General features: G+C 38.5%; 1 long non-coding RNA gene across 1 annotated transcript in view; it reads left to right on the plus strand.

The window, feature by feature from the left end:
* Positions 1-26,444, plus strand: part of LOC308064465 — a 53,696-nt gene continuing 27,252 nt past the window's right edge. The window contains exon 1 of the long non-coding RNA XR_013928394.1: positions 1-26,444. This exon is cut by the window's right edge and continues 9,935 nt beyond it. This is a non-coding gene — a long non-coding RNA (uncharacterized lncRNA).

Here is a 26,444-nt window from a genome sequence, read left to right on the forward strand (position 1 = left end):
GAAAAGGGAGAGTACATTCACCATTCAGGAGCTGCTACCTTACAGCTTTTCTTTACGCTTGTCATGCAGGATTTAGACCTTTTTTATTCTCCATTTTTATTCATTCAATAGTAAACTCATTCACTGCATCCCCTAATGGGGCAGTGAGATGTACTAAAAGGGCTTTTAACGTAAGAGTAAATCAGGAAACAGTTGAGGACAAGCCTTTAAAACATGAATTAGGGCTTTTGTGTGTCTTCAGTAGCTGTAGAATGCAACCTTGAACCATGTGAGAATGAACATAAGAAAGGATAATTCACCAAACACTTGAGAGGCGATGCTACCAATTGTTCATTTTTTTCATTCAAAGTAATTTTTAACTTATCATTTGACCCAAAGCTTACGGTAAAATTGTATTTCCTCCAGCACTGACACCTAAAGCATCACTTACACCAACATCTGAACTACATGTAGGTATGTTATGTGAAAGTTTTTGTAAGTATATATCTTACCTGCTCATTCACTTTCTTTGTTATTTTTGAGTAATTAGGACAGTTACATCCCCTGCCCAATAAAGTAGCTTGTGCTAGAAAATAATTATGTACCTTTTTAAAAAATTGATAACCTTTTCTTGGCTGTGGCTGGGGTAAGTTTCCAGGTAAATTGGGATTGGGGTGTCCTCATTCAGGCTAAACAGAATCTGTTAGTGATGGAATAGGCTAGAACTACAGCAGTCAGATGATAGGTGCCAGGCCAACCTCAACCTCAATTCAACCCTGGGACTAAATTTTGCCTGAAATTAACCACTGTGTCAATGAAGAAGACAGCGAACTATCAAAATATCTCCCATGTGTGACTATAAACAAACACTTCCAGAACCACCATATTCCTACAGGAGGAAACCAGGCATTTAGGAGTAAGAGTGGTTTGCATTTAAGTGCAGACTGCAATGGATTGCAGACAGTGACATCCTCTCCATCCACTGAGCTCTCCATGTAGATCAGGAATTTAGTGTAGAAAATTCAGTACAGTGTGCATTTCATCTGCCATAAGCAAATACAGATATTTGAACTGATTGTAAAAAGTAGGTATAAATTCTTAAATTACTGTCACTAATAATCTCATAACTTCCTTAAAAGATTCCCCATGGTTTCTGGTACAATCTTGCAATGCAGAACCATTGAAAGTTTTATCTCCCTAAAGTGCTGGGATACTCCTATATGATTTGAACATTCAGGGTGGTGACAATTTAGTGTGCATGATCATCTCAGATACAAGAGGAAGAAACTTTGTCTCTCATTAGACCATCTGTTAAAGTTGAGAGAAGAACCAAATACTGCCTGGTGTGGGGTTTCTGTTGATGTACTTGTATTCTTACTTATTTGATGAAGTGGAACTGATACAATACCACAATAGCATCAAAAATAAGAATTATGCAAGGTGTAGGGCCTATGACTCCCTAACTATTACTTCAGTGCTTGTGAAGTACAAAAAAGGAGGGAAACATCTTTACCGAGTCCACCTTGAAAGCGAATGTTTCTCACACAGCAGTTAAATGGACTGCAAATTTGCACAGGTGCGTAACACGTGATGAGGGTCGACTGAGCTAGTGAAGGGTGTGATGGGCATATTGCATGCATGTTACTGTTAGCCCAAGCTAAGGAATGTCAACAATATACAAGATATTGCAGAGGCTGCAAGTTAATAAAGAGATACAAGGTGGCCTTGTATAAAACAAGTGCCTTATCTTTTTATATATATATATATATATATATAACTTGCTGCAGATTGCGGTTATTCATTTGCATATCATCTGTATCAATTAACTACTAAGTTATCTTTATCTATTGATAGTGGAAACAATAGCTTCAGCCCCCAAAGAAAGGGGCTACTAGATTCACAGAGATTTTTTTCTTGAGAATATTTTTAAATGAAAGAGCTCTTTTGTATTGTAACCAGAAATATGCACTAAAATGGATGAACAGTCTTTTAAAAATCAGCAGTGTGATCCAGCCCAAAATAAGGGATTAGCAGAATTAAACTCCAGTGTAATGATATGTGATTATACACATGAATGGTGCCAAATGAAATGGTTCTCATGTGTAAAGTTACTCACCTGCTTAATGTTGAAAGTATCTTTTCATTTTAAATCTGACTTTAACCTTTGCAGAGATCTCAGCTTCTGTTCTGCCTGAAACTGCAGATCCGGTATAATTAATGAATAGAGAACTTCCCCAATATATTTAAAATTATTGCAAAGCACAATTTCAAAAGTTTGATTTCAGAATAGATTGAAAAATAATTATCAAACAATTTGTTGCCATTTTTAAGAATATAATTCAAAATAATTCAAGTGTCTTTCAGCATTTCACTGAAATATAGAGCAGGGGTTATTGCTTGGAGATAAAGAAGGGATTTCTTGTTCAGTTTTTATCTGGTCTAGATAACTGCATCCAAAGCCACTCAATAGCCTTTACATTTTAGAATTATTTATTTTAATCATTAAGTTACTTTTGTTAAAATAATTTTATTCATCTCTTGATGAGATATAGGTTGATGTCCATATAAATAAATGCAAATATTCACTTCTCTTTAAAAGCCTTGCATCTCTCTCTCCTTATTTTGACCTGCTTGCCCTTCAAAATACGACGGCTGATTATATGATTAGGATGTCTGAAAGCAACCTGGAAGAATTGAATTTCTTCTCCTGTTTTGCACATGTTGCATGTGCGACCACGGGCACTTCCTTTATTCTGTTTATCAAGTCTCCACCTGAAAAACCCAAACAGAAGGTGCTCTCTCACCCCATCATCTCTGGGGTTTTTCCACCTGCTTGGAGTATAAGCACTTTGTGGAGTTTTTGAGAAAAGGAACAGTGGCTGGTCACAGTTTGCACAGCCAAGTAGAATAATCCATAGAAATACAAAAATCAAGCAAGAAGGGATCATCTACTCTGTATACATCACTGATTTCAGATCATTGAGCATTTACCAGCTGTAGCTATGGTTTTGACAGACTGAGCTGAATTCTAAACATACTTGAGAAGAGAGGATGCTTTCTTGCCCTGCCATCCTCCAAAAAAACCCCACTGCACCAAAAGTTAAACAAAGAAAAATATTTTTCTTTCCCCATAGACAAACAACAAAAGCTTTAATACAATAAAGTATCACACTGGTTTGATTACATTTATTAATTTAATGAATAAGGAAAATTGAGTAAGTCAATCAAACCTTTGCAGCACAAACTCTAAGCAGTATCAGCTCATTAAGCCCTCTTTCCACTGTTGAATTCAGCTTGAGGAGTTTTTCTTTATATTATTAAAAAAAAAAAAAATCACAAACCCCAAATTAATAGTAACAAAAAAAAAAAATCAAACCAAAAAAGACTTTGTGTTGTCCTAATACTGTAGTCAATTGGAAACTCTATTAACAATCACAGATTAAGTTTTCTTTCAATTCTCCCACCCCCTTGGGGGCATTAGCCAACCAGATACACAACAGTTCATATCTCAAGCTTAAATTTCAACTCTAGATAGGGGCCTCAAGACAGCATTATAATATAAGTAACCAAATATATAGTAATTAATAATGCTGCTGGGGGTTTGTCTGCTTCAATTTTTCCTTTCCTTTTCCTTTTCTGTTTTGTAGGCTTTCATTTGTGACAGATTGCTCTAATTTTTTGTGCCCGGATTCTGTTAGCTCTGTTTATGTTTTAGCCTGCCCAAACTTTTCTCTTCTATGAAAAAAAAGATTTCCTTTATTCTGTATAGATGAAAATGCTTTGTCTTTTGGATTGAAATCTCTGGTGGGCTGCTTGGATCCTGAGAGGAAAAGCCTTTTGTCCTAGCACTTGCAGAAAGACTAGTTTAAAGTCAGCATGAAAGTAATCCACTCCTTTCTTTGCTTTCCTCTTACTGCTTCTTTCTCAAAGAATTACTGATTTAGTTGACAAAGAATCCAAATGTGTTTCCTTCTTTGATTTATACCTTCTACCTGCCAACACCTTTTGTTCAACATCAAACAATCTCCATTTGCTCAATTTCTAGACTATTCTGCACTTGTGTTTTCAAGTTTGCTGCTGCTGAAATAGGAATAGATCTTCTGATGGGATCCCACCATCCCTTTTGTGTATTCCTTCCCACCTCCTTATGGAGCATTAGTATTACAACTCAGAGAACTACACTTCTGGTACTGCTGTGGCCCATGTGGTATCAATAAATTCAAGCACATATCTGACCAGATTATCAGTTTTTTACTGTGTTGTAAAAGGACTGAATTGTTCAGAAAGTCTGATTTTGGTGCAGAGTGCTGTCAAGATGTGGCTGGTGCTGGCTGCATTCATTTTGATTGCTCCACACTGGGTACTTAGGTACAGTTTGAGGCATTCCTTTGGTGTCTGCAAAAGCAGGTTTAGGCTGGCAGTAAGGGAACCTAGAGAAGAACAAAGTGGTTCCCAACACCACAAACCACCTGGAAACGAAAGCAATGAAAGCCCTCCAGAAAGCACCTTGAGTCTTGCCTACATGAGATTGGGAAGGGTGCTATGACTCCAGTTTTTACCATGGAGTACATATAATCTAATCATGGAATAATCATGGAATCAGATTTCATCAGAGACAATAGGTTCTGTATTGAATTTATTTTAATGTGCTTTGCTCAGAAACAGAGCCTGTACAGTTCTAAAAGAAAGATTTCTCCAATTAAGAAGTTAACAATTGGGTAAAATTGGTTCAGTTATGAGTAAAGTGTCTTGCAAAGTTTCCTCAGAAAAAAGGTTTAATGTAAAATGTCTTCTGGGTTGAATCTGGGTTGAACATCCTACTAAAACATGCTTCAATTAAGTAATAAATAAACAAAATCTTGACTTCAAAAAGCTGAAGGTAAGGGTTAATGGAGAACAGAGAAATGATGCCTTTATAGATATGATACTTCCCCATTATACGTTGCAACTAACTGACAACTATGTGTTGGGATTTCGGGGGTGTTTTTCCTTTTTATTTTTGGCTTTTTTTTTTTTTTTTTTTTTTTTTTTTTTTTGAAGAGGGAAGAAAAGATTTGAGTTGGCTCTGATCCCATTGCCACAAGGTGGCTGGAGCCTGGCCATCTGTCACAGCTGCTGCTCGCCAACACTGCCACTCTAATTGACAATGAACCCAGCGCCCCGCAATAATTGGGGCTCTGCTGCAGCTTGGGCAGGTAATGCACCCTTCCAGCATCCAGCCCTCCCCATCTGTGCGCCAGCCCTGCCTCCCAGGTGGGCAGGGACAGCCAGCCGGGAAGTGTTAGGAAGGCCTAAGGGAAGCCATGCCCACGTTGAAATTGAAAACCTCCCCAACCTCACTAGAAGATTTTAATCCTGCTGCCAAGGCACATACACAACATCTGCCATTCAGCCCTTGGTTTTATATTAAAAGAAAAAGAAAAGAAAAAAAAAAAAAACCTACCCAACTTCCAATGTTGAGCAGTTTATAGACTGTCCCAGTTGGGGTTTCTTTGCTAAATTACCTCTCAACAATAATTTAAATTGAATACTCTGGTTTTTATCCCCATCACAAGCACTACAGACACCAAAAGCTTTGGCACACAGGGCACATAATTCAGTCATTTGGAAGAAATCTTTACAGCAAGATTTTCTTTAAGGCTTAGGCATTTTTGGGGCAGCAAAGTTAAATCTTCACCATTTTTCTTGACTGCAAGGGCTTGGAAAGCTCAGCCCTTCCCTGTTGTCGTATGTACAGCTCCTGTCCCAGAAAATTTCATCTGGACATTTCTCTGTCCCCTACAGGTGCTAGCCTGAATGGTATGAACGGCTGATTTGCAAGTTTTCTGTTATTTGATAGTATTTTGGGAACTGCTGCTTTCTTAAGTGGCAGTAATTCAGGTTTCCACAGCAGGTGCACGCATGCTGTAAAATAAAGACCTACTCTTATATTTAAATTTTACAATCCTTTGGGCTTCATCTAGAATATAATGAAGTAAATAGAAATAAGTCAGTTTACTCCTGAGATATTCAATCTAAGATCATAGGGTAGTTTAGGGCTTAAGGTAACATTATGGGCAAAATCTGTTTTCTTTCCTCAGTACCTTCACAGTCCTCTATGAATTCAGATACATATGGATGTCAGCACTAGGCCCAGTGATTCTGACTAGCTTAGAAAGGTTAATGACATCGTTTACTTCATAGAAAGGAACTTTTTGTTTTAAAAAGTACTATTCAAAGTTGTAGTGATTTCTAAATCCAGGTAAATGCTTCCAGACTAGGCCGGGCCAACTGGTCAGCCAGCCTGGCTGCCTGCCTTTGACAGGAGTGCTGCCCTGTGCTGCAAGTCAGCCCTCACCCTCTGCATGTCTTGGGATTTTGTTTTACCTTACTTTAGCACGATTTTGACACTACAAAGTCTGTTACTTCTTTTTTCTTCGCTATTAATTTTAAAATAACGTCCAGTGTTTTTACTTTACTTTTTGCCCTTTTCTCCCTGAAACAGAAGCTCAATATGCTTTCAGTTCTCTTTGCAAAAATAACCTTTGCAGATAATTTAGCCCACACAATTTTAAATATTATTGATAGGTTTATTATTGGGAAAAACTGTCTGAGCTAGTGCAAAACTGATTTACTAGCTCTTGTCTTCAGAAGTGTAATTTTTTTTCTTCAGTTTTTGACAAAGTGGCACGGAGTGATGCTATACTAACACTAAGTAAATTACTCCAAGGGAAGCCTGTAGCAGAGAAATACAGTGTAATGAATTTCAATGTTTTCAGTCCCTTAACCACATATCATCAAAACTTCACCTGAAAAATTAATGAAACTCTGAGCTGAGTGGTGGGAATTGTTGAAATGTGAAACACATTACACATGAGTTGTTAAGTAGCTGGAGATGTAGTTGCTGTACAGTTGTCTCTTAAATACAAGAAAAGTTGTTTAAGGCTTGGCATATAAGTAAAACCAGGAAGCCTTCCTAACAAAATACAAAGTTAGTCAAGACTCATTTGAGTAGAAAATGTTGCTAATGTATGAATTTTTCCTACAAAAAGATAAACGATCATGGAGACAAACTGAGAACACGTACACATCCACATGCATGCACCAGAAAGGCCATAAGGATGTTTCTGATCCTGACATGAGGAGCTTAAAACATTTTGTTGGGTCTCTGTCTAGTCAGTTTTCTACAGCACAATTGTAGACTTGCAGATATCAGTGGATTGATACATCATAGATGTTTCTCAAAGAATTAGTTGCAAAGCAGCAGATTCTGCAATAACTTAAGCAAATTTATTGCAGGTTACAAAATAATTTGGCAGGAAAATTACAATTCCAAACCTTTTGTTTCTAGTACTTTTGTCAGCTTCATTCTGACCTGGTTTATTTTATTAACCTGGTTTGTAGTGTGGTTTCAAAAGCCGCGAACCTGATTAGTGAAAATCACGGCAGTGTCACTTCTCAGCACAAGTGAATGACTGCATGTAGCGCACAACTGCCCACCACGGCTTGCAAGGCCATCTAAAGCTCTAAATACTTGTGAAAATGGTGTTGAGATGAATTTCTGAATTTTACTTAATGAAGTATATTAAAACCAGTAAAAGCAGGATACGTGAAAAGGGAAGAGCCGCGGGACCCTGCCTCCCTTTGCAAACCGGGGGCAGCCTCACATTCCAGCCAGTCTGCAAGCTGCAGAGCCTGTGCAGGCACGCCTGTCCGCTCTTCAGCTGTGCGCATGCGACACACAGCTACATACTTCTCCTGAAACTTACGGGCTAGACTTCAGATTTATGTGGCACAGACGTTAATTGCCCAGAATTTCCCTAAGTTTAGAGCAGTTTTTTCTAATGCCCCTCCTATGGATTACTTGTGAATAGAATCCCAGCATTGGAGGCAGTTATTCAAAGTAAAAAGCTTGGCCATGGTCCAGCATCTAAAAAAGAGAGAGACTGAGGCAGAACTCATCTCGGATTCCAAAGGTGTAACTCCAGATTTATATACGTGTAACTGAAAGCAGAAGGAAGTTCGTTGTCTATTATGTCAAAGATATAAGATCTTTCAGACAATGGGCTATAGATACCAGGCAAAATACATTCATATGTTTTACACCCTATTCATTGAACTGCTTCGCTTGGAAAGCTTTTTAGCTTTAATGCAGTGCTCACATATTAGGAGGGGAGCTTAGAATATCTAAAAAAGGAAGTTTTATATCAATTTTCACCCAAAAATATGTCCAGAGATTGAGATAAGCAATCCATAGATGCACACAGGACCTCAGCACTATTTCTAGACCAACTTTAATTGATAATCAAAGCAGTTTCACTGTTCTCTTTATATATATTATATATGTAAAATGAAACTTACCTCTGTCTTCTAGCTGGCATGACGACTTCATGCATCTTAACGAGTCACCCCATAACAAAGAATGAACACCTCTGTATTCGTGGCAAGAAACTTTACTGTTAAGTTCGAGGTATATGACATTTTATAGCTGACAATATGCATTCTCTGAGGGTGAAGCATAGCTTCTGCAAAGTCTTTATGTTTTGATATACAGTAACTTTTGAATATGAGATTTTTCAAGATAGGCTGTTGGGGTTTTGTGCTCCTTTGAATATTTCTTTCCTTTTAACATACTTTCCAGTTTTGGAATTGAAACTTTAGCTTTGTAAGGAAGGAGTGGGGGTGGGGGAGTGCCCTGAGACCCTCAAGTTACTGTATCTATCCTTGCTTACCACTACAGAAGCAACTATTCAGCTCACATGATTTACAGGGGAATATCTTTCACAACGAAACCTGAAGTTTTGTTAGCATATTGTTGCTTCTTCTAGATCATTATTAAAGATAAATATCACTGTATCTAACACAGTCTTGCAATATCCTCATAACAAATGCCTCCTGGTTGATGACCAAGTATCATTACTTTTCTCTTGTATATTTTCCTAAGCTACACAGCTCGTTCCCATGTCAGTTACACAGATTTCTCTGACTGTCAAAAGAAACAAAAAGGAACCAAGAGACCCAACTGTCTCAGGTTTTTGCCATGCAGAGGCAGTCCTTCAGCCATGCCTGCCAGGGGCTGGTACGTCTTTGGGAGAGTGGCTGAAGAGAATAGTTAGGAGCAGGAACAGGCAGCTGTTGGGTTAGCCGTGAGTGCCAGTCTCCAGAAGAAATTTCTCACAAGGACTATCCTCAAGAACTACTAGGGTGAAGTTTCCAAGAGCTACTCAGGTATTTAGCAATGCAAGTCTTATTAAAGTTTGCAGAACATTTATTGTTGATAAATGGAGAACACTTTTAAAATCTTCGTCATTTGAATGCTGTGTGGGTTGAACCCTGTCACAGTATTTTCCTCCCTGAGATGTACCTTTTACTACTGATAAATGTCAAAATGGCAATATTCTTTCTTTACAAAGCAAATATAAAGTTGACTTCCTTGCAAAGCTCCTTCCTGCTGTGGCCACAGAACTTTGAAGAACAATCTGCAAAGCATCTTTAATGTACTCGGCTACTGCAACTTGCAAACCTATTCTGCCTGAAGTAGAAAAACCCACACAACGTGGTCTAGAAAATACAAGGGCTAAAACATGTAAAAGTTGCCTTCAAAACTAACCAAAACCTTCCTTATGATTTTTCTATCCAGCAGTAAAAAGAGCTAAGCTGCTCCTGACCTGAGAGTGGGGGAGAGATATAGGGAAAGGGCTATATTAAGTGAGGCCCCAGGCACAGGTAATAAATCTTTCAGTCAGGTTTATTGTTCTGGTTGAAGAGGTGACTGTAGTGTGGAGTGGGAGACTTTCAACCCTGGGATTCAGCAGATCTTGCTAATAGTATCCACCACCTGCTGCACTTTGACTTTTGGCTCAGTGGCAGCTGCAGGAGCCAACCCAGTCAAGAAAAGTGAGGGAAAGCACACTTTTGTGTTGGTTGAAAGGTAGCTAAAAGCTAACCAGAGGCATACGCCAGTATTACAGAGAAAAAAAAAATTGTCATTATATCATGAAGTGGTATAATGATGTGGTTCTGACTGATACAGACTCCTGCTCTCGGGCTCCTACAGTACCCTGCAAATGTGCTTGAGCAGTCATGGTTTGACCCCTCACACTTAATACTGCTACAGATACTCATCCAACTGAACAAGAAACCTGTCTGGGCAATGCCCATTTAGGGATTTTAGAATAAGAGTTGCTTTTTGGTTGATAGGCACCTAAGCTCCCTGTAGTGAGATGTGCTACGTTTCTAAAAGGAGAGTTCAGCTAGTCCACTGAAGAAATGCAGAGAAAAACAATGATGTCTGGGCCCCACCTCACTAGGAATAGGTGATGGCTAAGTGGGGTTATGATGGTTAAGTAAAGTTTTGCAGTTCTTAAGTTTGAACCCAGGAGGGAAAAGTAATGGTTAGGTAGTTAAATCTCTTTGTTCTTCCAGCTCTTTTTTTAAAGTCTTCAGACTGACTCCTGAAGTCTGTCTGTGTTTTGTCATGTAAGTATTTGCACTGTAAAATAAATGGGGACTGTTTAACATTCCCTTCTAAAAATGTGTGTGTGCATGTTCAGCTCCATTAACAATAGGGGTGTATGCTGGGCAAGAGAGACCCTGACCTCAGGAAATTATTGCCTAGCTGCTGTAATGGCAATTACTTATCTCTTATTTAAATAATCAAGTTAAACACCAAACAAATCTTCTAAAGTCTGTTTTTTGTTAAACTCAAAGAAATCGTGGGGAGAATGAAACACAAATCCTGCACAGGAACGATTACAAAAAAATCCCCCAAAACCTCCAATATCCTGCTGGCAAGCTATGTAGTCCTTCAAAAAAAGATTAGTATATTAAAAAACAGCAAACCAATTATAAGCATGAGATGTCCCTATCCTCCAAATGCCAACTGAAAGGCTAGATTGTATCTATGTAAGATTAGCAGGAAATTTAAATTATTATTTATTGTGGGCAAGAAATTAGTTTAGGATAAAAGCACTTCCATCTTGAAACAGCAGGGTGAAATCAGAATTTGTCTGTTAATTAAGCCACCAGAGTTTCATAGCAAAGATTTTAGTATCTTAATTTTGACCTTCTAGTAACTGGTTTTATCTGCATCGGGGTGACTGTGTAATATACCACAGCACTGGTGTACCACCAGATCTTATTCACATGTGAATACAGCACATTCCCTATCATATAATAGCCTAAGACTGCACAACTGATATAATAAAAATATTTCATGCTGTTTGGCTTCTAAGACCAATAAAACAGTTAAACAGTACTAACAGTATCAGTAAAGTCAGCTGTTAGTACAGGTTTCCTTTTTATTAAAATTGTCATAGGATAAAATCCGTATATACAGTAACCAGTGCTTCGATCAGTATCTCAAATGACTATAAAGTTCTTACAGCAGGGTAATTAGGGCTTTGAATGTGATCTGAATAGGGTAAGTTGACACCAGCTTACATTCTGATGGTCAAAGAGATGTGATGGTATCTCCTTTACAAAGAATTAAGTAACACTCCAATGTTTATGTGCCCATTTGAAGGAAGCCCCTTAAAGTGAAATAAACATTTTTAGATTCTTGACACCCTTGAGACTCTTTTTTCACTCAATGAAATAAAGCCTGATTGTCTCCTCAGTATTGTTATATTATAATGATATTGTCAATACATTTTGAAAATACAAAATCAGTTTTGCAATCAAAACTGGAAAATACAGTTGTGTAGGTAGAGGGCTTTTTCAGTAGCTGCCATATCATTTTTGATCTCAAAAGTTCCTGGACCATTTCTTAATCTTTTATAGATTTCTTCTGGTGTACAGCCAAAATCAGAAGGTTTTTTAGCTGTCTAATTGCTATTTGTCTAGTGCTCAGGAGAATCAGTGGGAAGAAGCCTGTAGGATCCTGGCTTTAGTGTTTAGCTTTAAGGTTAAGATATCCACCTGCAGAACCAGGAATGCTGCTGTAACTTTTCCTAATGGTCAGATCTGAGATATAACATTGCTGCAGCAGACAGCTGACTTATAATAGGAAAAACAAATGGAGGCTTGGAGGTAAGGTGAGTATTTAAATAAACCAGTAAAAGTTAGAATGAAAGAACATAGGGCAATCTACTGTCCCTCACTCTCACAGTATGACTGAAACATCTCACTGAAGTCCCAGACAATAATAATACATGCCGCCTGGTGTCCGCAGCTACTCAATACTGTACACCCTAAACTTGCTGTGCATCTGGTGGTGTTGCCTACATTCTCCTAAGTGACCATCTTCATGCATTCACATCTATGTGGCAACCCTGCTCAGATAGGCATCCATCACACCCTCAGAGCTCTGTGGTGGCCCCGATTTCACCTTTTCTGGTTAAGACTATGGCTAATGTCACTGACTGCCTACAGGAAAATTTCCTGCATCACAATCTAGCACACTGATACAGAAAGCAGGCAACCCACCCTGATACTATACTCTTTCCAGCCTGGAGATGTAGAAATTTAAGTGAGATTTACATGCAAATAATATTAACCAGTAAGTGATATTCCAAATCACGGAGTCATAGAATTATTCAGGTTGGAAAAGACCTTTGAGATCATCAAGTCCAACCATTAACCCAGGACTGCCAAGTCCACTACTAAACCATGTCCCTAAGCATCACATCTGTGTGTTTTTCAAGCATTTCCAGGGATGGTGATTCCACCACCTCCCTGGGCAGCCTGTTCCAATGCTTCACCACCTTTTCAGTAAAGAATTTTTTCCTAATACGCAATCTAAACCTCCCCTGTGCCATTTGAGGCCGTTTCCTCTTTTCCTGCCACTAGTTACCTGGGAGAAGAGACTGACCCCCACCTGCCCACAGCCTCCTTTCAGGTAGGCAGAGAGGGATATGGTCCTCCCATAGCTTCTTTTTCTCCAGACTAAACAGCACCGGTTCCCTCAGATGCTCCTCATCAGACTTGTGCTCCAGACCCTTTCCCAGCCCCGCTGCCCGTCTCTGGACACGCTCCAGCCCCTCCAAGTCCCCCTGGCAGTGAGGGGCCCAAAGCTGAACACAGGATTCCAGGTGTGGCCTCACCAGTGCCGAGTACAGGGGGACGGTCACTTCCCTGGTCCTGCTGGCCACACTGTGTCTGACACAAGCCAGGGTACTGCTGGCCATCTTGGCCATCTGGGCACACGTCTGGCTCATGTGGAGTGTGCTCTCTAGTTATCCATGATTGCAAGAATCAAAGAGTGAAAATAGGACTAGATAGGATAGAGGCTGAAACTACATTCTAAGGAAAGGAGGAATATTTGGAGCTCTTGATGTGGCCTACGCGTACATTACAATACCTGAAATCCCTCTCTGCATGCTAAAAACCTTGTCATCTAATCATTCTCTCTTTCTGTCACTCATACTTCTAGTTGCAGACCTCTTCTAATCATGGGCTATTTTGCAAGAGGATGATATTTCTATCATCTCCGTTTCTTATTAGACACTCAATGCAGAGATATACCTAAACTCCATGGCTCAGTTTACTTCTGTTGATCTAATGGCCATCACTGCAGGTGGTTTAAAACTAATAAAGAATTGGAAAAATGTGCTTAAAAAGGAGGAGGAGAGAAGGAGGTTTTCCTACGTTGTATTAATAGTAAGGATATGAATTTTGGTGAAATCTGTGTGAATGGGGCAGAAGAGAGAGAAGTATTTTGAAATTACAAATTTTCCAATAAAAGTTGCTAGCAAAGCAGGAAGTGGGGTGGAAGAAGATGAAAATAAGATGTTCAAGTTTTGTCATGCATGCTCTAATTTCAGTAAGAGGAGAGACAGTGGTGAGAAAATACTGAGGAGCTCAGAAGACTTTGTGGATACTAAGCAATATATGAGAACCACTAGCATGAATGTCATGAGCAAGACCTCACTGTCTGAAAAGAACCAGTATAAACAAAAGGGTAAACCAGTATCACCTGAGGAGCAGTGGAGATGAAGAGAAAAGAGGGAAGAAGATTCAATAAATGTGAAGTTATGTAGGACAAAAACTGAAAAGGTCCTTACTCCACAAAGAGCTAGTTAAGAGGAGCTGGGGAGTGAACCCAGCAGAGAAGCTGAAGATAATCATAGTGGAAAAGACTGTTTTACAGGTAAATAATGAGGAACTTTTTGCCTTTGTAAAGGTAAATTCGATGTAATGTATAGATTAGAGTAAAGGATAGAGGGGAATGAGGTAGAAGTCAGAGAGCATCATGTCGTGTCCTCCAGCAGAGAGAGCCCATTCACAGTGAGGACAGAAAGAGAGGGACAGGAGACAAGGAGAGATGGGTGAGCTGGGGCAATGACAAAGAGCCCAACAAGGTATAGATAAGGGAGGAAGAATGCATAGATAAAGGAAGTGGTTGACAATGTCTCAGGATCTCGGAAAAGAGAAGGATGTTTAAACTGAGATACATCCTTGAGCTGAGGCATTTGGAATGACACTGGAAACTGAATAGGCTGTAGTAAAGTGAAGTTGTGGTAAAGAGAAGTAAATAACAAAGGCACAGATAGGCTGTGCATGAGCCTGTCATTATTACTTTTTGAGATGCCAGCAAAATCTTAGATGAAAGTTTTAAAGAGCTTTTGAAAACAAGAGTTGGGAAAGGGCATAAATGAAACCTGAAGACCTACTTTGGATGACAGAAGAGATGAAATTATAAAAGTTGTATTCATACAGAGTATTATAGTTCAGGAATTTTCCCCAGAGCATCCAGCAGATCAAGCATGGGAATAATCATTGCCTGCAGAGTTGTGAAAGAGAGCAGGTCAATGAATAGTGAGACAAATCAAAAGGCCCGTGTGGTCAGATGAAGACTGGGGAAGAGCTCTGGGCAGTAGCACCTTAGCTAGCTGGAGTGTTGGGTGGGCAGGAGTTAAGTTTAGAACAGGTTAAAGTCAGAATGATTGACAGACTGAAAAAACAAATTTGGCAAGTGAATAGAGAGGCAAAGCTTGTGAGAGTACCAGGATTAGGACTGGGCAAGGGAAACTGTAAAATGGAAAAAACAGTACATCAGAGACAAGGTCTTCATATGGAATAGGAAGTGGGCAAACTAAAAAACATTTTTAACCTGCAGGGAGACAAATCTTGTAAAATAGGGTTCAATTTTGAGAATTCGGTTGGCTTAATTTTGTGAATTCCATTTAAACTGGGTAGTTCTGCAGCACACGGATTTCACCACCTGCCTTCATGTTTCTCAGACTTCCCAGAAATCTCTTCTCCTTTTTGGAGAACTGTCATGACTGCCTTCCTAGTTGCCCTTCATGTATGTAATCACCCTGTAGTGCCTTTCATCTAACTTGGCATAATGTACATTTGAAAACCTGTCACAAATGGACCAGTTTGAAATGATGCTGCATTGCACAAAAATTAGTTCTCCTGCCCTTTGGCTGCTGAACAAGAAAATTGATTTTTGTGCATTATGCAATGAATTTAAATGACATATTTGAGACAGCTTTGTAAACATAGGACATTGTAAACAGAGAGACTGGAGGGAATCTAACATAACCAAAAGCAATAGAAACTATTCCGCCAACCTATTAAATCACTTTTTACTCACTGTTGCCCATCATGCTGTTGGACTAAGGTGCAGGGTTGTCTTTGTGTTTTATGTGTTCATTAGAAACTCCGGTTCAAATTGCAAGCAGTCACTGCTACAGCTTCCATTCCCCATGATGGCTTTTAAAGGTGCTTCTGGTTACAGTACATAGGTCATATATATAGCAAGTGCTTTTGAAAAGGCAAATTCCTGTGCTGTCATCCAAGCAATCAAAACACTCTTTGTTTGCAGAGCAGTGGAGGATGGAGGCAAGGGGAGAGGAAAGGGGGAGATGTTTGGAGAATAAGCGTTTGCCACTCATTGTCTCCCTGGCTGGCACATCTCCTCCTCACTCGGCTGCTTGCACAAAGCCCCCATCGACCATTTGCAGGGAGTGGTGGGACAGCAGGCACTGGTGCCACACCATAGAGGATGACAAATTAAACACTAATGTGTTTGCTAGAGGCTTAGTTTCTGGGCTGGGGTGGCAGATAGAGTAACCCCTCTGCTCTGTGACCTTTGCTTCTTTGACTGGGGATGGGTGCAGAGAGGTTAAAGAACAAATACTCTGCTTTTGATCAGCAGTCTGACACTGTGCTCCAGCCCAGCCACCTGAGCGGGAAAGAAAACCGAGTTTTCTGCCCTCTCCATGGTAATACGCTGAATGCCTCTGCAGCACAGGCATTGTTTTTTAAATAGGATTAAGGTCTTCTGCCACCAGGAGCAGCCTCTTTGCACTGCATGGTTTTATGTCTTGTAAAGATCAATCTATTTGAAGTCAGAGTAGATTATTTTTCTATGAAAATAAGCAAGAAATTATGTATTTATTAGCAATTTCTCTGACCGAATTATTCTCTTACAAGCACTATCTTCTCTCTCACTAAGCAAAGCAAATAAGCTATTAATTCTCTGTTTTTCCTCAGGGTATGTGCATGAACAGCAGTTGTAGAAGCTCATCAAGCTGCTGTTTGTTCCTGACAGAACCAGAATCTCTGATGAATGTTTCATTATTATTTTAATCCAAAAAAAGGGGAAAAAAAAACCCCCAAAGATCATATATAGGAGAGTTTATACTCCTTTAAATGACACCATTAAAGCTTTCCTGTTGCAGGTTTCTCTAGGTCCTAGTTCTTCTTCAGTATAACCTTTCTTAAGTCTGGTACCAAACACTGTGGGGAAGAGCAGATGACTGGCACAGACCCTCACGTCCCCACGTTAGGTACAGTTTTAGAGTACTAGGGTGAAGTGTGCCAAAGGCCTCAGCTAGAACAACAAATCACTTCCCACATGAAGACAGGTCTCCATTACCCAGAACAGATCAATTGCTCTCAGTGTGACTGATGAAGCTGAGGTGAAAGTACAAAAAACAGAATGATGCTAGCTCAATATTTTATTTTTGGTAATGAAAGTGATCTATTGCTGTTTAACTAGTAATTCCAAGAACATCAACACAGAAGACAGGGTAAAAAATGTTGGTTACAACATTGTTTATGTAGCCAGATTTCAAGATGAAACTAACTGCATGTAGTTCACAAAACATTGGCATTTCATCATCTTTTATTTATGGAATTCATTAAAATGTGAGACGTTAATATACCACACACTAAAAAGAAATCCTATAAACTATTCTCCTCTGTATCATCAAACCCATCAACCATACGGTAGTAGATGGCTTGGAGGAACACCTCATATTCCAGTGATGAGCCCCTTCATCCCTTGCGGATGGTGCATGTGCCTTGGCAATTGTTTTTCAGAGAAGGCCCATTTGTTTCAGTGGCACATCAAGACAAGCCAAGTAGAGCTGCAAGTAAGCGGTGGAGAGAGAATTCACCACCTGCATTTTGGCTGTTACATTTTAGATGTAGTATTTATTTTTATAAGCCCCTGGGGGAACAACTCTCCCAGATGCACAGTATCTGCATAATCATCCAATTTTAGAGAGATTAAATATTCATATCAGGCTTCTTGAGTTGTGGTAATGTCCCTCTGGGGTTCTGAGGATCCAGGAAGAGTTTTGCCACAGCATAATGATTGGTGTCTGTTGTTCAGACTGTCAGGATTAGTCTCTCCTCATCACAGCCTGGTTAAAGCAAGTTCTTCTTGTGAACTCTTGAGAATGGTGGGGGTTTTTTCCCCCATATAATGAGGCAAGTTATTATGGATTCCATAATACAAGGTAGTTTGAGGATAACCAGAGCTGCACGAAGGCTTTTGGTACATCTCTACGCTGAGTTTTATTATCTACCTGTTTAGTTTAGACCCACCTAGCAAAATAACTAGCTCAGATGAGGCTAAGGTGAATAACAGGTCAAGATCATGAATCCAATTAAATTAAATATAAATATATGTGGAAGGAGCAGGGAGAATTTACTAGGAGGTATGTGTGGGTTTGATAACATCTTTACAAAATTTCTTCTAGGACTTCTTCATTCCCGTTTTCTTTTCCTTCTTTGTTATAACATTATAGTAGTAAATATAATTTAATTTTTGGCAATTAGATTAATGATTAATATCTTTAATGAAAAGAGAAAAAACCCGTGTTCTATCCTAATGTTAAGTCCTGAAAGTTCTTTGTGTCAGTTAATCAATTACATGATGTAATATGTCTACACATTGTCCTTGCTCTCCTGTAGTTGGCAACTTCCTTTAAAGTTCTCAGGGCCCAGACACCAGCATGCTTTTATCAACTGTCAAAGCAAAGCTTGCTGAAAAACTACTGCCATCTTTGTTTGCAGTTGTGACTATGACCCATTTACTGTGCTGGCTTCTTAGAATCCAAACATTTTAAAGGGCACGCATGGTTGTTTTTCCACTTGTTATCACTACTGGCAATGACAGAAGATTTAAGAGGTATCACCTTGCTTCTGGATGGGAAGTGTCTCTCCGAATTCAGATGCTTGAAAGACAGGTGTGTACATCTACAGCCTCTCTACAAATAATGAAGAGAAGGTGACATTATTCAGAAAAATTCCATTTGTCTTTAAACAAGTATCTAAAATAGGTAAAATGAATTCTTCTCCAAAAGTCTTTTCCTTGCATTACATGTGAAGGGATGTAAGGTGACTATCTGAGATGGAGTCATCTGTATTATAAACATTTATAGTTAGGTCGAACGAATTGCATCTTATATGTTACAGACTATTTAAAAAAATGTGGATAATTTAGAATCTGTTTTTATTCTTTATGAAATTAATGCAGAAAGGGAGGGGGAGAGGGGCATCCCACAGTGGCCAATTTATAGAGTAACTAATCTTGGCTGTATATGGATAGGCATCACATCCAATTGATATTCAGACATTCGAGTTTTATAGGCTTCATCTAAAGAGAATACCTCTATCACTCAAATGTCTGCATACTGAGGATACTGCATAGTCCTAAAAGAGTGGATTTTTTATCATTAAAGAATAAGTTTGTAAACTTCTATAAAATAACATTCAAAATTGGTTAATCATATACATTGCCATGCAAAAGAAAATAACTCAAATGGAAATGGTTCTGAACAGTCAACAAATAATTTCGATAAATAGTAGGGTTTCACTGAAACGTTGGTATGTTTGCACATTCAGGAAAATACTTTTTTGCAACTGTTAGAAAATGCTGCAATGTCTCAGACTTGGATGCTTAAAGCTAATCAACTAATTAATGTCTTGAAGTATTTTTTTAAAAAATAATGCTGGCTATACTCAAATAGTACAAAAGCTTTTAAGCACATTTTTGAAAACCAAGCCACTTCATTAGGTTCCTGTATAGAGGTCCTTAGCTAACAAATTTGGGGAAACTGCGAAAAAAATGTCATGCTAAATTTTAGTAAACTTGTATTCTAGCAGCTTACAACATAGTGTAATTGTCTTCACATTTTGCTATATATTAACTTCATAGTGTGATAAAGTACAGCAGGTTATGATGCAAAATAGGAAACTGCTGTTTTCTTGTGAGATAGACTTTCACCAGTTCCACGTGATGAGATGCTGCTTCTCTTACCAGTTCAACACAAAAGGAAACCAGCAGATGGAAGCAATGAAAAGCAGAATCTTTTCTGCACTCATTGGCAGCTAGTGCATTTTAATGACTTTGAAAATGTATAATATACATTACCGCATCTTCCATTCCTCCTGTGTCCATGGATGTTGGATGGAGTGTCCTTCATTTCAGGACAAGGAGGAAAGAAGTAAAACACTCAAGTGGACAACTGAAAATAGGACACTGATTCTATTTCTACAAGTCAAAATCAGATGTTTCTGTTCCCATACTTCATATGTAATTAAACTTGGTATAATTACAGACTACTGAGATAGCTACTTTGCTTTGACTATGCAGAGGCAAAACCTCCTTTGGGAGGAACTAGCTTAATTCCACTGAAGTGAAAGGACTTAAGTTCCTGGTCCACCCTTAAAAACTATGATGGTATAGCAGGCGCTTTTCTGATTAGTTCCTGCTGTTTGATTCTCACATGTTTATTTAAACTTTTTATTAACATGAGTCAGTAAGACAGCCACATGAAGCGTATATGTCTATGAAAACAGATTTGGTGAAATCTGTTTTTCAAAAAATCTACTTAGAGATTTCTAAAATAAAAACAAAGGAGGCTTTATAATATATGTAATTTAAGTCTTTAAGATCATCAGATATAAATTTACCTGGTTTCAATGACCACTGTGAAACTGTATATTTCAACAGTAAATTAAGTGAGAAATAGAGAAAGAAAAGAAACAAAAAGTTTACTCTGAACAGGACAGCAGGGTAGTGGAGCAGAAGACAGATTATTTCAATATTATACTCTATTTTCATTCTAAGTGTAATTTAAATCATCAGTGTGAGTGCTGTTATGGCATCTATGTTTTACTGGTAGCAAGTAAAACTGTTCAGGAGGAGTTTAACAAATGTTTGAAAATTATTTGAAATTCATTACGACATTTCCACCAGCTGAGACATAGCCGTGTCTGCTTTCAGTCTCACACCAAAAACATGTTATATTACTCGAATTTTTGGGAGGATTTTGACTTTTGGGAAGCTGAATTTGTAATAATTTGGAACATATCAAAGATTGGAAAGTACTTAAGCCACAGTGATGGTGAGACGAGACTTCATGCATGGGTTGCATTTAGAGGGAAATAGGAGAAACTGAGCAATGGGTTTATTATGCTCTGGATCTCTTCTTTTGAACATGCTCTGGTGTACCTCATTTCCATGAAAGCCTTGTGATCACCCTCCCTAACCGCTATGCTGTCTTCTTTCACCCCAAGCTAAAACAAGCTGTATATTACAGCCCTGTTTATTTTTAGGAAGACTCAGAGTCCTCTCTATTCTGTTTTGGTTTTTTTTTCTTTTTACTTTCACACTCCAATACTTAACTCACTTTCAATGCACTAAGACAATTTAACCTGTTCGTACAGGGACTTAGTGTATTTTAATATAATTTAATTAAATATCCTACTTTCAAATGAACTACATGTAGTCAAATCTTGAGAAACGTAAACCACCTTTGTCTTCCTGATCTATACCAAATTCCACAAACACAACAGAACTCAGACCAACAGCAAAACCTCAAACAAGCTGAGGTTTTCTTTCTGAAAATAGATCTTAATGTCTACTATAATTTTTTAATTTACAGAATGTGTGGAGATTTTTTTACTAGTATTCTTAAGAGTGACATATTTCAAAAGTCTTCTGAAGAAGTCTACATCCTGATAATTTCCTTGAAGGAAGGTTTGACTTTGCTATTGTTGTAACCAGGTTGCTATACTTTTTAGGAAAAGAAGAAAATATCTTTCTTAAGTAAAGCTTATGAAAAGCTACTGAAACAGAACTGCCTTCTTAGCAAAGCCACAGGATTGTGCATATATACAGTGCTATGTTTGCATGAAGTGTAAAGACAGTGGATGAGGGAATAGATCTGGCAGTAGGAGGGAACTGCCGACATGGAAAACATACACTTCACAGAGGGAAAACTTCCATGACAATCTACACTCATCTTTCCCAAGTCCTTTTATTTCTCTCTGAATACCTGTGTCTTCCCACCACCTCTGTGTGATCTCAGCTTGTGTCCTTCCCAGACACCTTTCATCAAGGTCATTCAAATCGCCTGTGTTCCCTCTCTATCTCAGTCCTATTTTCATCTCACTGTCTCTGTCCTGTTGGCCCTGACACTGTAAGACACCCACAGCTGCTGCTGCATCATTGCCTAACTTTGGGAATGAGAAGTGGTCCCTCTATATATATTTCTACAACACTTTTCTCTCTCTGCCTCTTTCCCCAGCAGTTCTCTAGGAAATGCTTATAATATCAAGTAACAGACTAAAAAAAAATCTTAGCGAATTAATCAAATCATTGATGGTTTGTACTTGCAAAAAGTTAAAAGATTATGTTTCCCCAGAGTGTAATGACAAGGAATTTGTTATACCTTTAAAATTTTGTTCCAATTTGGAACAAAATTTTCGCACAAAAATTGATTTGCAGTGATTAGTAGTGAAGGCAAAATAAATAATTTATGGGAATCTGTTTTGTTCTGGGGCAGCTGGCAAGTATGGCAAGCATGAGCAGCTGAAAAGTCTCAAACCCTGTCCAGGTTATTCTCTATAACAGAATCAAGGATATATTGACATTCGAATGTACATGTTTAGGGTACTTAAAAAAGGAAAGTAAAAGAAAATTAACTCAGAGCAAAGCATGTTATATGCCAACAAGAACAAGGTGGCATGGCCACATGGTATTTCCCAGAGGTGGCTGTCAGGAGAACCGTGACTGACTTTACAAGCACTGGGCCTATAACAAAACAGTGGTAGTCTTTTATTTTAATTATGGGTATGAATGTGTTTCATTTATTCTTTCAGTGGCTTCAGTCTTGTATTGGTCACTGGGGCCATAAGATACTTATTATGGCTTATAATACACAGTGTTCTTTGTTGCTTTTGGAGTAATCAGAAGGTTGCTCATATAGTGTATTTTGCAAATAGTTATGGTAATCCTACTGTTGCATTACCAGCTTGGTGAGAGTTGTTTAAAATACATCGTATTTTGCACTGCTGTGCTGCTATGACTCCTCATGCAGACAAGATAAAATTCCAAAGCAAATGCTTCAACAGGAGCAGTATGCAATGTGTGCTCTGTCATCTCAGCTGATACGCTACTGTATCTCGTGGCACCAAGAGAGCACAACATGCAGAAAACAATTTAGACCATTTATTTTAGAGACCTAAGCCACATGCAACAACACTCAAAATGTAGTTCCTTCACCTCAGCAGAGCTGCCAAAATTGTCTAAATTTTATGACTAAGTTCCAAACCCAAAAAACTTTATAGTAATAGTTGTAAAGGCAATTTGGTCTGTTCCTGAAGTGGTTATTAAAAATCAGCTCCAGGAAACAGGACCGTTGCTCTTCTCTTGGGATCAAGCGATTCTCCATTGGAAAGGCTTTCCTCTAGAACTGCTTGTTAGGGGTTTTACAGCATGTCCCTAATGCGGATTTCACAATATGGTACTCTGGGGTATGTTTCTGGTTATGGGTCCTTGGAGTATTTACGCTTTTTGCTTGCAAATAAAACAGAAACACTGAAGTGAAACCAAGGCGAGCCTTGCGCTGCCTGAGGACCTAACCACTGGGCACCACACCTGTGGTCCTTCTCGCTTACTCTTGGAATCACTTAGGTTGGAAAAGACCTTCAACATCTCAAGTCCAAGTGGCTTTCTGCTGCTGTTTCTAGCCATGTGCTGCAGACTGTGGTAGTCACTAGCTGTCTTTAATTGAGAGCAAGGGTACATTTAATCTCAAACAAGAGACTAGGAGCAACCATTTCTTTACAGTAATTATAGCTGGGGTTTTCCACTCTTAAGGAACTGAACTTAAAGGATAACACAGATGTTCAGGGGAAAGTTGTTTCTCAAAAAGTTTCAGAAACACTGCACTGGATGTCCATACAAAAGGAGAACTGTTGATCCTGGTGATCTCCTAAAAAAATGAGTGGATAGTGGTGCTTAAAGTGGAGACTGAATCCTGCCCAGCCACAGCCCTCCTCCTTGAGGTCCCTGTTGTCTGGCTCCCGAATGGTCTGAATCATCCCACGGGATTTATCATGATGCCTGAACAGCCAAATGAAAGAAGTCAATCCTTCAAAGCCATGCTTTTGTGCATGAAAGTTGTGCAAGAGAATTTAGTGCTTTCCAAAGCTGTTCTGCATCATTGCTGTTTCCTTGCTTTTCCTTGTGGCTTTACAGCTCGCTCCTCAGGCTTGTAGAGTGGATGGTGTAAGTGCTGGAAAATAATACCTTTGTTTATACATGTAAGGGTTTGCTAAATATCCTTTTCTTTAATTTGGAACAATTCCTGTTGGCTGTATTGAGAAAGTTTGGCTGCTTGTTGTTGTTACCTATATAAGGTAACAAAGGTCAAGAAACTCACATCTCAGAGTGACACATCCGTGGAAAAGTAAGTCTTGGTAGTCTGCTCAGTACTCTATAGTGATTCAGATTCTGTATGTCTGCTCCTGCATATTACCATTTTAATTGCTGTACATGAGACTATATAATATATTCAGTAAGGCATGATGCAGAATAATGAAACATTTCATTACAGAAGCATAAGCCTCTTCATTATATTGTCTTGGGAATAGATTTGTTCTATTATAATTGTTTTTATATTTAAAAAAAAATTCTCAAATATATTAAGCTTTAGTACACTAATTAGACTGTACTTTACAGTACCTGTATGTGTGATTTTCTTTCTGTTCACAGCTGGCAGATGGTGTGGAGCATATAGTTCTGCTGTTAAGAGCTAAGGAATTTTAAAGAGGTGAGCACAATATGCATTGCTCTTTGTTGCCTTTTCCTTAAGTCTGCAACACTGGACTGTCTTCTTTTTTCTTCTTCTTTTTTAACTTTGTATAACTTTTTCATTTAGCTGTTTTCACACTTCACTTCTGCTGTACTACTTCCAATAAGTCAGCAGTAACTTCCTTAACCATTGCATTTAGTTTTCTGTGCTTGAACACAGTGAATTTCCATCCATATTTGATTTCATTAACTTCACTGGATTACAGGCACATATAAAGTTAATCATGCCGTTAAATGTTCCTTTGAATAAGCCTATGGACACATAAAAAGTCACAAGAGAGCAGACAACATTATGCACTCATAAGTTGTCAGTCAGTTACTCAGTAGTGTCTTATATGCATATTCTCTTTATATAATACATGTATAGTCTCAGCGTGCAACTATTTAATAAAAAGCAACTGATCCACTGGTAATTTTTTTTCTAGGATACTGCAAACCAACTTGTATCCCAAAAAAATAACCCTTAAACTTATATGAAAATGTTGGGTTTGGTGAGTCTTATATACAAATAAAATATAAGGGACATATGTTTCAAGATCAATTTTCTGTGTGAAAGAGATTAGTTCAGATAATTAGAATATACTGCTTTGCCACAAATGAAATTAAATAATAATGCAATAGAAAATACAAGACCTCCGAAGTTTCACAGATACTCATTGCAAAATGTTTATCAAAGTGTGTAATTACAGTACTCCCAGTGTTTCTGGGGAATTAATTCTAACTTGAAAAATATTATCATATTCATAATCAAAATTATTATCTATTATTAATTATTACTGGTAAACATGTTACCCAACAAAATCCCTTACAATTGTTAACAAAACTGTATAGGTATACAGTATCTCATACTTTGAAGAACAGGGGTAATAAAAGGCAAATTTTACATTTTTAGCCTGAAGAGTTTTGTGTATGTCTTGATTAAATTATTATCATGAATGATCACCTCCTGAAGCTGGTAGCTCTGCCTACTGATGGTCTTAATGAAGACAGGAATGAAGAAAAACAACATGCTTGTAGTCTACTATGTACTAGTTCCTAAATCCTTTAAGACCGATCCAACTCCAAAATAAAGTGTCTAAGACTAGGGGATTCAAGGCCGTATTTTTAATGGTGGGAGATGAAGTTAAATACCCCAATGAATGAGTAATATCAACAAGGCAGATCAGGACACCTATTTCAGATACTCTGGCATTCAGTCAATGTAGAGAACAAAATGCCTCCAGAGATGTGTCTGAAGGCCTTTACCTCATCCTCTTCTCTGAGCCGTGCAAACAGCCCAAGTACCTCTGTGGGGTGAGAATTGCAGTGGGTAACCTTGTGCGCTTTAGGCACCTTTGAAATGTTGAATTTAAAAATGGAAACCCCACCTTGACTCAGGTACCTGCCATTTCTGAGTATCATGTCCTAGCCAGTAGGAATGAGTGAATGATCCTTATCCACATAAGATTTCTTTATGATAGGTAAGGGTGCTCCTGATGCAATGCTGAATTATCCAATGCACAAGGCTTATATGTGAAAATGTCAGATCCAGCTGGCCACGTTCCCTGAAGAACAGACAGAAAACACCCCCACAATACAGTCTGCAAACTACCTGAGTTTTGCAAATGACTGTGGTCATTCATAGGAAACTCCTCTGTCTCCAGCAGGTGCTGGAAAACCCATCAAGTTCCAGGAAAAATGATACTATCTGCCATTTTAAGGGACACACAGAGAGGAGGAAGGATGCATAAGAAAATAGCTGTCTGTATTTTTTCTGATGAGGTTGGGTAGATGATGAATACCCAGCTCCTCTTCCCCATTTATTTTTCTCTTAACTAGCCATAAATCCTTACGCCCAGAAGGAACTGTCAGCCATAACCTACTACCGCAATCCTTGCAATGCACTTAAAGGATCTTCAGTGCTTGAAAGGACAGAAAAGAAATTAATTGAGAGCTGTTTACTTGATTTCTTTGAATATTTTCTTAATGATTAGCTGGTGGATAGATAAAACATTCCCAGTGGAGTTTGTTCTTCTGCTTTGTGCCTCCCCCAGCTTCAAATTCATAAGACCCTCTCATAAGCTTAATACTTTCCCAGGCAAAAATGAAATCAATTTTTCAAAATTCCGAAATAAAGGAATACAGCATTTCCAGATAGCAG

The sequence above is a fragment of the Falco punctatus genome (genome assembly GCF_963210335.1).
Source record: "Falco punctatus genome assembly, chromosome: 5".
Classification (NCBI taxonomy): Eukaryota; Metazoa; Chordata; class Aves; order Falconiformes; family Falconidae; genus Falco; species Falco punctatus.